The sequence below is a fragment of the Bison bison genome, unplaced genomic scaffold (assembly GCF_000754665.1).
Source record: "Bison bison bison isolate TAMUID 2011002044 unplaced genomic scaffold, Bison_UMD1.0 scf7180017864213, whole genome shotgun sequence".
NCBI classification, from domain to species: domain Eukaryota; kingdom Metazoa; phylum Chordata; class Mammalia; order Artiodactyla; family Bovidae; genus Bison; species Bison bison.
In genome coordinates, this window is record NW_011494785.1 from 8,033,433 (window position 1) to 8,046,232 (window position 12,800).

Here is a 12,800-nt window from a genome sequence, read left to right on the forward strand (position 1 = left end):
CAAGAACTTAACAGACATTTGTTGAAACTGGCATCAGTGAAAAATATTTACTATGAATGTATTCATTGCATATCATTTCAAGGTTCTCACTATTTTCTGTAGTTTTCTCATTAGACAGGTACAAAAATTATTAAGGTAGACAAGCAAGTGGTATTATCTTCATTTTGTTAAATTGCGACAAAGGTGCTTTCTTAAAAGATTTTGGAACAGATATTCATTCCCAGATTGGGCTTTTTTTTTTTTAATCAAAGCACCCATAAAGGGTGTGCACTGAAAAAGAAAATGGACACATACATCATTTGCTTTATTAGAAAAGAACACTTAGGGGTTGCATACAATAACAACCTAATATGATAGTGGTTCAGGAAGCTTTTCTAAGCTAGCTAATTGGATTGGGTTAATATTCAGCTGACTTTTCCATACTTTTTTTTCTCAAAATCTTTGGCATTTAAAGTTGTCAAAATAATACCTGAAGCAATAAAAACAACCTTTAACAATCTATCTCAAATAGGATAGTGTTTACATGTCAATCCCAAACTCCCTGTCTATCTCTCCACCCTGCTTCACCCCACCCCATAACCATAAGTTCCTTCTTCAAGTCTGTAAGTCTGTTTCTGCTTTGTAAATAAGTTCATTTTTATTCACTCTTTTTTTAGATTCTGCACATATGTTATATAATATGATATTTCTCTTTCTCTGTCTGACTTACTTCCTAAATTTGCCACTATTACTTTAAGAAAGCTAGTCTTACACTTATTAAATAAATCTAGTCATGCCTTGACATGTGCAAGATTTTCTGGAATTTTTTTTTCCTTAATATTTTTGATCCGCGGTTGGTTGAATCTAAAGATGTGGAACCAGGGATATGGAGGGTTGGCTGTACATATTTAAGCCTGTACAGCTGTCCTTTTGGCTTCATGTTTGAGCTTTAACATTCTGAAAATTTCAAATATAGTCTACCCATGGTTCCCATGAGGTTCATTGTGTTGATTCAACCATTTCTTTATTTTTTCCACATCCCCCACCATTTTCAGCAAACATCTCTTAATTCCTCAGTCCTTTAAATCTTTCTGATTTAAACCACACTTGAACTCCTGTTTGAGCAAAACAAGCAAACAAATAAAAAATGGTGTAGAATTAGTTGTAGAAATTGCCTTAAGATAAGACTGTAAACAGAATTATTTTTAAATGTCTTAGGTTTATCTTTTCCAGATATGCCAATCTCAGGGCAGAGATCGGTTAGGAAAGAGCTTTTGTGACTGCTCTTTCTCTGAGATTCAAAAAATAAAATAAATTCTGATGCTCAATTCCAAGACAAGTGATAAAGATCAAAGACTCATTTTATTACAATATTTTTATTTTTATTGAACAGATTCACTTTGTATCTTGGCTTGCATTTGGAATGTTTACCTTTTAATAAGTGATCTGTTTAAATGTGGATCAGAGAACAAGGGTTTCTGTTTTACAGTTCAACTTTTGACCTTGGGGGATGAATGGGTGGAGGCTAAGAGGAAAAGTCCACTGTGTTTTTTCTGAACTTTTTACCCTTAAAAAAAATGAGCAAGTTTAAAGTTCACACAGTGCACAAGAGGTCTCCACTGGGGATTTCTGGTATTATTAACTTCCTGACCTCAGATAATTAAAAAGAAAGAGCAGAGCCACCTCAGACTATGACTCAACTTTGAACTTTTAACCTTCCAAGTAAAGGATTTAAATTGTAAATGGTAGACCTTGGAAGCTTTCTTGTTGCTATTAACTTCTTTCATCCCTCGTCATGAAGTTATAATTTAGGCCAAAAGCAAAGCCCAATCTTTCCTTTTTATTTACTTAACCTCCTTTAGCAGAAAAGACTGAGAACACCACTTACCTAGAAATGACAGGTATCCTGATGAAAGAAGTTAGACTCAAAGGATCATTGAATTTTGGAACTAGAAGCCACCCTAGATGGTCTATCTGGGCTCCTCAGCTGTGAAGAGAATAGAGAACCAGGGAGGCCCGAGAATTCCTTACCCTCAGGCACGTCACGGGAGAACAGAAGAGCTTCCCTGATTCAGTAGCTGTGTTTGCTTCTGTTGTAGAGGGATTCAAGCATGATTGGGGATAAGAAATATTTCCCTAGGTAGCATAGGGGTCTAGAGAATCTGCGACTTTTATTTTTATGTTAAAATTCATAAAGTGATATGGTTGCCTGCTCAGGGAGAGGGAAGGATAGGGGGGAAAGGATAGTTAGGGAGTTTGGGATGGTCATGTACACACTGATATATTTAAAATGCATAACCAATAAGGACCTACTGTATAGCACAGGGAATTGTGCTCAATGTTATGTGGCAGCCTGGATGGGAGGGGGTTTGGGAGAATGGATGCATGCATATGTATGGCTGAGTCCCTTTGCTGTTCACCTGAAACTATCAAAATATAGCTAATTGGCTATACCCCAGTGAGAATCCCAGGGACTGGGGAGGGAGGCGGGCCTGGTGGGCTGCCGTCTATGGGGTCGCATAGAGTTGGACATGACTGAAGCGACTTAGCAGCAGCAGCAGCAGCAGCAATAAAATAAAAAATTAAAAAAGATAAAAATCATAAAATGGAAACACACACACACACACTAGTTAGAGAGTCCAGAGGCCCGTGTTCTTCATAATTGTTTTGTGTAAGCTTGAAAACTTATTTAACTTTCCCAAGTCGTGATTTGCTTGGTTGTCAGATGGAATGTAGTTGGGAGGCGGTAATAAGTCCGTAAGACTCCTTTGTGTTACGACATTTTTTGGTTCAATGGCATCTCAGCCTTAAGAATTCCTGCTACGTTCATGTGTAAACACTGTATAGATACACAATTCTCAGCAACAGCTGGGTTTTCTTAACACAGAGGGCAGGGCCTACATGGTTGTGATTTTTGGGTGATTGGTTACATGATGCTGGGTTTGGCACTGAAGATGAGGCTCTCCTTGCTTTAAGAAAAGACAAAAATCTCAAAGGAAAAGTGGGAATATCATGTAATGAGACGTAAGGACCAGGGAAAAGAACAAAAGAACCAGGACAAAGAAAGGAGGGAAGACCTGGAGAATAGGCATTAGAAAGGAGGGCAGCAAAGACATGGAAGCCCCCTCAGTTGGATGGCGGCTCAGCCAGTGCTTATGCTTCCGAGAAAACCCACAAGGATGTTGTGAATCTGGGGGAGCCACATGCTCTTCACACCAAAGCTGAGACAGGCAGCTCTTGCTGGTGCCCTTACAACACACCGCGTGTAACAGAGCCAGTCATCCCGGGGGCCGCTCTTCCATCCTGCTATTTGCTAACACCTTTATTGCCTCCAGTTAGTTACTCACACCGCTCTCATTCCCATCTGTCAAGGAGAGCTCCCTTCCAACATTCTGTCCTTCTTTGCTTCTACAGAAGAGATCCTCCCGGTGTGATTGCAAACCTCAGAGCTGATACAGAGCTTCGAGATGAGGCAAGTTTGGAGTGGGGTGAGCAATGATTTTCTCATTTCCTGGTTCCAAGAAGCAAGGGGGATGTGACTGTAAGATCCTTCCTGAAGCCCTCCTGCTGAGATAGCTGTAGAGGGGAGAAGGGAATGAGAGCACCATGGCTGGCTGGCTAGAGACTTGTCTGTTCAGGCCCTCTATAACCAGGGCCTGGGGTCACTGCCTGGATAAAGTGTCAACAGCTGTAATTGACTCTGATCACGTCACAGATGTTTACCCACCCAGCTCTCCCGCTAGCACTAACCTACTTCTGCTTCACGACTTCCTCTGTTCTTCTCCCTCCTCCTAGGGCCGGACAAGGCAGGTGATTACTATTTAAGCAAGAGATGGCACTAATATGAATATCTCTGGTCAGATGATTGACGTCACAGACCAGTGGGCTGCAAATAACTCTGCTTCGGGGTTTTTGGTGGGCAAAATTACGCATTTGTTTTCCCTGCTCGGTAAGGCCCATACATTCACTTAATTCTTGCCACATTCCTGTGGAGATGTCCGGTGTGCCTTCATGTTAACCTCAAGATCCCCTGAGGAGGGAGGTCACAGGTCACCAAGCAGAGCAGGGACTGTCATCATAAAACAAGTCATATTGCCTCACTGACACTTTGATCAACATCTAGAAAGGAAAGAAATAAGGGCTGGGTTTTGTCTGCCACCTACTTCTGCCTACAATGGAAAACATCACAATGCAAAGAAGAAATGTTGTACTTGTGAAATTAAAAAAAAAGGTTTATGCCTCTATTCTCAGTGATGGGCTAGAGCAAATTACTGACGGCTCAATTCAGGGTGATGATGATAATGTTTGTTAAAATTTACTCATTTTTCTTTTTTAAAAGTATCTGTACCTTAAGGCAACAGAAGAAGAACAGAGAGTCAAGCACAACCCAGAGTTCCAGTGCCAAATGAGTCAGTATGTGAATTATCTGCAGTGAAGACTCACCTCAAGACAAGCCCAAAGACCCCCCTGCAGGTAGGAGAGTCTGAGTGCTGTGACGTGTGGCCAAGCCCCACACCCCATTTCTGAGCTGCTGCAGCCACACTTGAGGTCAGTGGGAGGGCAGTGGGCACTAAATACCTTTGCTGCCTCTCCCAACAATCCTAACTCAGCTGACAAACGAAGACCTTGCTCCCAGAGGCAGTGGAAGCCTGATGGATTCTCTACAGCTGCCTATTGTCTCTGACAATATGACCTCTTTTGGCATGATTGTTTGAATTGATGATAACATTTTTTTTTTAAGTTCTTACTGAACTTTTTACTCTTAAAAAAAAAGAGCAAAAATGAACAAGGGTGAAGTTCACCCAGCACACAAGAGGTCTCCCAAAAAGTCCTTGTTCTCTGTCTTCTTTCTCTATACATTTAGAAAAAAAAATAGATCTGCATTTATCTGTCTGATATTTTTCCTTTGGTTGGAGGCACCCTGCTGGCAAGCAGAAGTCATCTTTGGTGATTAAGTAGAATATCTACCCAAGTGCCAGGAGCTCCAGAAACCTTAATGGCACTTTGGCAAGCATGGCAGCAGTAATTGTACAGCAGGTACAATGGATGGGGGATGTTGGGAGTGCAAAGAGCTGTAATCTTCTCCCTTCTTTCCCCCAGCAGCTCTGAAAAAAGTGGACTAGGATCTAAATTAGGTGTTCTTTTAGATTACAATTTGTCACACCTAGTGCAAGTGACACCTTCAGGCTGCCAGATTCCAGCTGGAAATTTGCTGGTGTTTAGAGATGGCAGTTGGCTCATTGATTCATTGAATTGGTCATCCAAATAACATGGATCATGCCCATCAAAAAGATCTGTCAGTCTTTGGACACAGGGATCGTTGGGTGATCCCTGAGATATAAAAGAGTAAGCTTGGGATTATCACTGCTAAATGACTGTTTATTACGGACTTCTAGGCATAGGGCATACCCTAGATGTTTTCCGACCTTTACCTTTGATAGAGTATTGAAAACTAGATTTGATGTTCCTTGTGAAGGATTAAAGAAACTGGTTCATCATACCCCCAAGAGGAAAATTAGGAGTTTCCCCCACAAATTTATAGTACCATATAGATGGACCTTCTTCTCATCTCCCTCGCACTGCCTTGAGTTGAGGGAAATGGAGTTGGGCTAAAGTTGTGCTAATTTATGTACCGCGTGCATGCTAAGTCACTTCGGTTGTGTCCGACTCTTTGTGACCCCTGGACTGTAGCCCTCCAGGCTCCTCTGTCCATGGGATTCTCCCGAGAATACTGGAGCGGGTTGCCATGCCCTTCTCCAAGGGATCTTCCTGACCCAGAGATCGAACCTGTGTCTTTTATACCTCCTGCATTGGCAAGTGGGTTCTTTACCACTAGCACCACCTACAAATGCAAGTCATCATATGGATAAAAGATTAATTGAACATGGGCCATCCTTGACCTAAAGGGAGAAAAACCTTTTCACATGCAATTGCAATATAAGAATAATTCTGGTAACAGCGGTATGAGAAAATGGACAGTCTATGGTAAGTTGTTTATAAGATCCCAGAAAGAAAAGTTATTTCCTGAATATAAAAAGATAGATATAAACATAAGTTAAAGATAATAATATAGAGTTTTTAAAAATGCAGGCACTGCTTTGTAAATGTTAGAAAACAATTGAGACAAGAATTCTAAAAATTGAGCAAGCAAGATGGATTAAGCTAATATAGTAAATAGTAATTCCTTAGACTCTTGAAAATGGTAGTGTTTGAAGTTTGCTTTTTTTTTATTAAAGATTCCAGGAAACTAGAGGCTTTTGGGTAATGTTTAAGTCATTGGGAATTGATCTGACATTTAATGGCAGAACGTTGACTGTCTAAGGTCAATGGGTCAGGTCACCTCCATTACCTAACCTTAGCTGGTCTCTCTTTCCATGACATATCAGAGTATTGATCTGGGTTATTATGTGAGGTTGGGCATGGAGTTCTCTATCTTTATTTTAAACTTCTTAAAAAACAGAGTCTAACTAATATATTATATCCTGCCATGATTTGCATTTTTATGTGATCCCACTGAAGGGGTGTGCTCTGTCTCTTATTTGTCCTTCAACTTTGCCTGTACTCCCTTGACAAAACTTGAGTCTTCTTCTGACACTCTCTACCCAATGTCCATTCACTGGGGGTCTTTCTTAGCATTCTGTAGGCTTTTATTTTATGTTTTGCCTTCAAACTTCATTGATCCTCCAAACTTCAGTGATGCTACAAGAAGTGTAGTCAGTTTTGATGTTCACTGAGCTGTGATACTGACTCGAATAAAATTTGCTATCTATATTGATAAACCTGCCTTTACATTTCAGACCCATTTTCAACAGAAGTGTCCTAGCTTAACTGTGATATATATTCAACCCTTACTTATATACTTTCTGTTTGGACTCTGTTTGAAGATTGCTTTTTTTCAGTCTATCTGTTAGTCATGTTTTATCTGAATGTGGAAATGCTGGGCATTGGCTTCATAGGTTCAAACTCATTCTTAGATTTGAACAATGAAGGAATGATATTTTTTATATTGAAGTATAGTTGATTTACGATGTTTTGGTATACGGCAGACTGATTCATTTATGTGTACATATATATATATGTGTGTGTGTGTGTCTGTGTGTATATATATGTATATATATATGTTCTTTTTCACATCCTTTTACATTATAGGTTACTACAAGATATTGAAAATAGTTTCCTATGATGTACAGTAGGAGCTTGTTGCTTATCTATTTTATATACAGTAGTGCATATCTGTTAATCCCCAACTCCAAATCCATCCCTCCCTCCCACCCCGCTATTTGACAACCACAAGTGAGTTCTCTGTGTTTGTGCATCTATTTCTGTTTCATAAATAAGTTCATTTGTATCATATTTTAGATTCCACATGTAAATGATATCATGTGGTATTTGTCTTTGTCTGACTTTACTTAGTATGATAATCTCTGATGCTGCTGCTGCTAAGTCACTTCAGTCGTGTCTGACTCTGTGCGACCCCAGAGACGGCAGCCCACCAGCCTCCCCTATCCCTGGGATTCTCCAGGGAAGAACACTGGAGTAGGTTGCCATTTCCTTCTCCAATGCATGAAAGTGAAAAGTGAAAATGAAGTTGCTCAGTCGTGTCTGACTCCTAGCGACCCCATGGACTGCAGCATCCCAGGCCCCTCCATCCATGGGATTTTCCAGGCAAGAGTACTGGAGTGGGGTGCCATTGATAATCTCTAGGTCCATCCATATTGCTGAAAATGGTGTTATTTTGTTATTTTTTATAACTGAGTAATAGTCCAATGAAATAATAATTTAATTTAATTTCTAACACTAAAATATAGTGTTAGACTAAATATAGACTAAAATATAATGTTAGTATTAGACACTAAAAATATAAATATTTTTATCTTTTCCAAACAGCTTTCAGATATATTTTCTTATTTTACTCTCATAACTCATCTAGGAAATAAGAGTATACACTAATTTATGAGATCAAGAAAATACATTCTCATTACAGATGAATAATATATAGGAATACTTTGCTCTGCAAAGGGCCCAGAACAATTGATTCTTGAACCTGCATCTTACCCTATGCCGTGCTCACACTCTCTGCTGTGTTCAACTCTTTGTGACCCTATGGACTGTAGCCCACCGGGCTCCTCTGTCCATAGGATTTCCCAAGACTACTGAAGTGGTGCCTTTCCCGCTTTAGGGATCTTCCCAACCCAGGGATCGAACCTGCGTTGCTTACATCTCCTGCATTGACAGGTGGGTTCTTTATCACTAGTGCCACCTAGAAAGGTGTGGTAGAGATTACAAGTTGTCCACCCCAATCTGCACTCCACTGCTTCTGAAGTAAGATCATGTCATAACTGGGATGAAGCTTTCCAGCCAACGACTGTATTTTCCTGCTTCCTCTGCAGCTGGTTGTGACCCTAACACTAAGCTCTCTCCAGAGAGTGTGAGCAAAAGTGATAGATGCCATTCAAGACTTGCCTTGAAAACTTGCACGCTCACTTCTACAGCTTTTATTTTTCTTTCCCATGGACAGGAGGGACCTTAAGAACCACATGTTGAAGATGGAAGGATTAGTCTCATTCGGGGTGGGGTTCCTGCATGACTGAGTGGAGTGGGGTCTCCCCACTATCTCCTTTCCCTCTCAGATTGTTAGTTAAAAGATAAATTCACTTGTATTTTATTTCAACCACTACATTTTCAGGGATATTTGTTTAGTAGTTTAAATAATATGGACAGCTACTTGATCTGACTAGGAAAACCTTCAAGAGCATTTAGGTCAGGGCTGATGATGAGACTGAAAATGATCAAGTCCTGACTTTTCACCCTCTCTCCATCATATATTTGATGGGGAGGAAAAAGGTTAGGAGCACAGGAGAGAAGGATGAAAGATAGGTAGGTCAAAGGTGAGGGAGGCAGTGTAGGGCAAGAGTTGAACTACCGAGATGTTTTCACTTCCTCAGAAATGAGTGGACTAAAAACGTTTTTTTGAACCAAAGAGGGAGGCAGCTGGGGGAAGTACGGAGCTGGAGATTGGGTTTAGCAGATATAAGTTTATCGAATGGATAAACAACAAAGCCCTTCTGTATAGGCAACTATATTCAATATCCCATGATAAACCATAATGGAAAAGAATATATTTGTGAGTCACTTTGTGACAGAAATTAATAAAGCATTATAAATCAGCTATAATTCAATTAAAAATTTTAATTGAACAGAAACACCCCCTCCACCACCTTTTTTAAAAAATACATATAGTCTTCATTGAGTATTCTAAACTCATGGGATCTTACCAGCTAATAAATTCTAAATTCCTTGTGTTTGATTCACTCTTTGTTCCAGTGAGTCAAACACCAAAAATTTAGCCAGGGTTCTAAAATAAGCACTAGGAGAGCAGTCGCACTGGATTGCTAGTGTTGCAGAAAGTAACCTTCACGTTTACTTCTTAAGTCTTTTCCAGTCAAATTGTGCCTTTTTTCTGTAACATGTGTCACTTAGATTTTATCTTAGTAGGTCATCTCAAAAGTCTCGCGTGCTAGAATCCAGAGAAATAGAGAGATAAGCATCACCAACACGTATTGTTGATACAACTACTTAATATCGTCCAGAGATTGCTCACACAAATGCATTCACATGAGAACAGGGCCAGATAGAGACTTTAAAGGGCTCTCACAGGTGAAACCATGGGGGCAGTATGTGCCTTAACCCACAGTCATCACTGCCCTAATAGTATCTGACCTGAACCTGGCAGAGCTTCAGAAAAAGCCATGTGTTCAGGCTAAAACGAGAATGAGAAAAAAGGAGAACGTTGCTCTTTTCTAATGTGGTAAATAGGGCATGAAAGTTTTATAGTTTGCTAGTAGAACCAGTTTTACAAGTTTCCTATTTACCCATAGGGCTTACTTAGCCTTAAGGGAGAAAACGATGTTTTTAGTCAGAAAATGCCTGAAGATTTTTGGTAGAATGTTTGAATTTGGTACACAGAATGAAGAGCTAGATTAAAGTTGTTATGTCTACACTTATTGGGACAAAGTGGAAACTAGAATTATTGCATTAAAATTTTGTGCATGTGTGCCATGCTTCCCATGTCTGTTTTTGGCAAGGGGAAGTGAAAAAGAAGGCTTCTTATGTGTCCCCTTAAACTCTATAGACTTAGAGGGGCCCAAACCCTCTCCATTGAAAATCTGAATATAACTTCACAGCTGGCCTTCCCTATTCAGGGCTCTACATCCACAAACTCAACCAGCATGGATCATGTAGCACTGTGGTAGTGGCTTAGTTGCTAAGTCATGTCCTATTTCTTGTGAACCCCATGGACTGTAGCCCACCAGGCTTCTCTGTACCAAGGATTTTCTAGGCAAGAATACCGGAAAGGGTTGCCATTTCCTTCTCCAAGGATCTTCCCAACACAGGGATCAAACCTGGGTCTCCTGCATTGCAGGCAGATTCTTTACCAACTGAGCTACCGTGGTACTGTAGTACGTATTTATTTTTTAAAAAGATCCATTCAAAAGTGGACCCGTACAGCTCAAACCTGTGTTGTTCAAGGGTCAACTGTATTACTTTGGTAGAATCCTCATATTCATTTAAATTGCTCTCCCAGATTGTTCATTTTAAATATTAAGAAGTGATTATTCATTTAATGGAGCCGGGTCTTTGACTTTTCTCCGTTTGGAGAAGAAATAACTTTAAGAAATTCCCCACCAGGTATCAATATGTGTGCCCCTCTGGATGAGTGTGTGAGAGAAAGACAATGACAGAGAAATGACACAGAGAGAGGAGACAGAAACCATGATGTCTTAAGGTAATAAAATCACCTGCAAAGCTGTTGAACAATAGTATATTTGCACATCAAGTTTCTTTTTCCTTCAAGTTTCAGTATCACTCAGCTGAGTTGACTTCTCAGTATGTCTGCTCTTGCCGACAGTTCTGAGGAGAGAGCAGAGCAAGAGACAGACGAGGAGAAAAGGACTCTATGTATGTTTATACGTACAGTTCATCTTATTCATTCCTCTGTGTTCATTCAGTTAGTGGGAAGAACTCTCATATCAGTTCTTTCCTTTAACAACTTCTCTGTTTTGACGAAGATGAATCAACGTCAGCTTTTTGTGACCCTTAGGGAAATATTCTACATCTAGTGATGAAATTGTTTTTATTAAAGCTAGTGTGAAATCTCTGATTCCCCAGGAAGAAAATTATATTTTTCCTCACTGAAGATTGAATCAGAAAAAAATAACCTGAATAAATATTATATTCAATTTTAAAAGATATAAATAGAGAGTATGCAGGGATTATCTTTAAACTTCAAGCTGGGAACTAAATACACTTACACATTGACCTAGAGGAGCCTGGTGAGCTGCAGTCCATGGCATTGCAGAGTCGGACACGACTAAGCAACACCAGTATTTTACATATTCTTATTTGAGAATAGTGATAAAATTTATAAAGACTCACTAATAGAGTGTTATCTGCTCATAAATTTCATTACACTTAAATAACATTTTTTTCTGAATCAGGAACAAAGTGTCTTTCTTCCTTCCTTTGTTTGAGGAGCTAAAATAAGTTTTTGTCCTTAACTTTTATCTTAAAGCTCTGCCTATGCAGCTCATAGCCGGTTTTACAAGATATCTTTAGGTCTTCTTCCACAAGGACCTCTCTGATATTTAGAGCCAATCCTGGCAGGAGTTTTGAAGTTTTAAAACAATCACAAAGTTTTCTTGTTTCAAATGATTCTCCAGGACTGTGAGAGCTCAGGTACGCTGGAAAGGTACTTGAGAAGAACGAGAAGTTCAAGATGGCTTTGTTCTATTCAAATTAGAGTAGCTGCTTTACTGCTACAATATTTTCTCCCCCAGTAAAAGCTGTTTCTCTGTGTTTTTCCCCATCCCCCAAACTTAGCATTTTAGATCACACATGCACACAAGAAATGTAGCAGTCCTATCAACAAGTAGTCCATATTTTTGTTAAGTAAACTGGGGAAATTAGAACTGATTTCTTATTACTGAAAAGATGCTGTTGTCAGAATAAATGACTGCTTGAGCAAGAAGGGGAAATTCAGCCGCTTGTCACCGCCCCCCCCCACCCCATCTCTCAGGGCAAGGCTGCATTCAGGCTAAAAATGAAAGGCTGACCAGTTGAAAATGAAGAGTTTTTTTTTTTTTTTTTCTGGGCCTCAGTTTCCTCATCTATAAAATGGGAACATTGATTCCACCTTCTGTGTAGTTTTTCTTTTTCTTTCTTTTTTTTTTTTTAATGTAAATCCAACTATTCCAGAACCACGGTTGAAACCACTGTCCTTTCTTCAAAGAATTGCCTTTGTCCTTTTGTCAAAAATTAGTTGACTCTATTTGCCTGAGTCTATCTCTGGGCTCTCTATGCTGTTCCATTGATCAATGTGACTATCCTTTTGCCAATATTACCTTGTCGTGATTGGTTTCCTCCAAATTTGTCCTTTTTCAAAATTGTTTTCACTATTCTATTCCTTTGCCTTCCCATATGAATTTTAGAATAAAATTTTTGATATCTATAAGGAAGCTTGCTTGGATTTTGAGTGGGATTACATTATATCTACAGATCAATTGGGAGAGAATTGACAGTGAATACTGAATCTTTCAGTTCATGAATCAGGTATGTCTCCCCATTTATTTAGTCTTTCTTTGACTTATTTCATCAACATTTTATAGTTTTCAGCAGATATTTTGTTATATTTATGTCTAAAATAGGAGGGAGTATTGTAAATGGGCTGCATGTTAAATTTCAGTTTCCAATTGTTTTTTTTTTTTTAGTGTTTACTTTATATCCCATAATACAGCTCATTTATTAGTTCCAAGAGCTTTTTA

General features: G+C 39.3%; 1 long non-coding RNA gene across 1 annotated transcript in view; it reads left to right on the top strand.

Annotated features, from left to right (window-relative positions):
* Positions 1–3,398: 3,398 nt before the first annotated feature.
* LOC104992301 overlaps positions 3,399–12,800 on the top strand; it is an 18,146-nt gene continuing 8,744 nt past the window's right edge. The window contains exons 1-2 of the long non-coding RNA XR_825686.1: positions 3,399–3,467; positions 4,319–4,452. This is a non-coding gene — a long non-coding RNA (uncharacterized LOC104992301). The remainder of the gene's footprint in view (positions 3,468–4,318; positions 4,453–12,800) is intronic.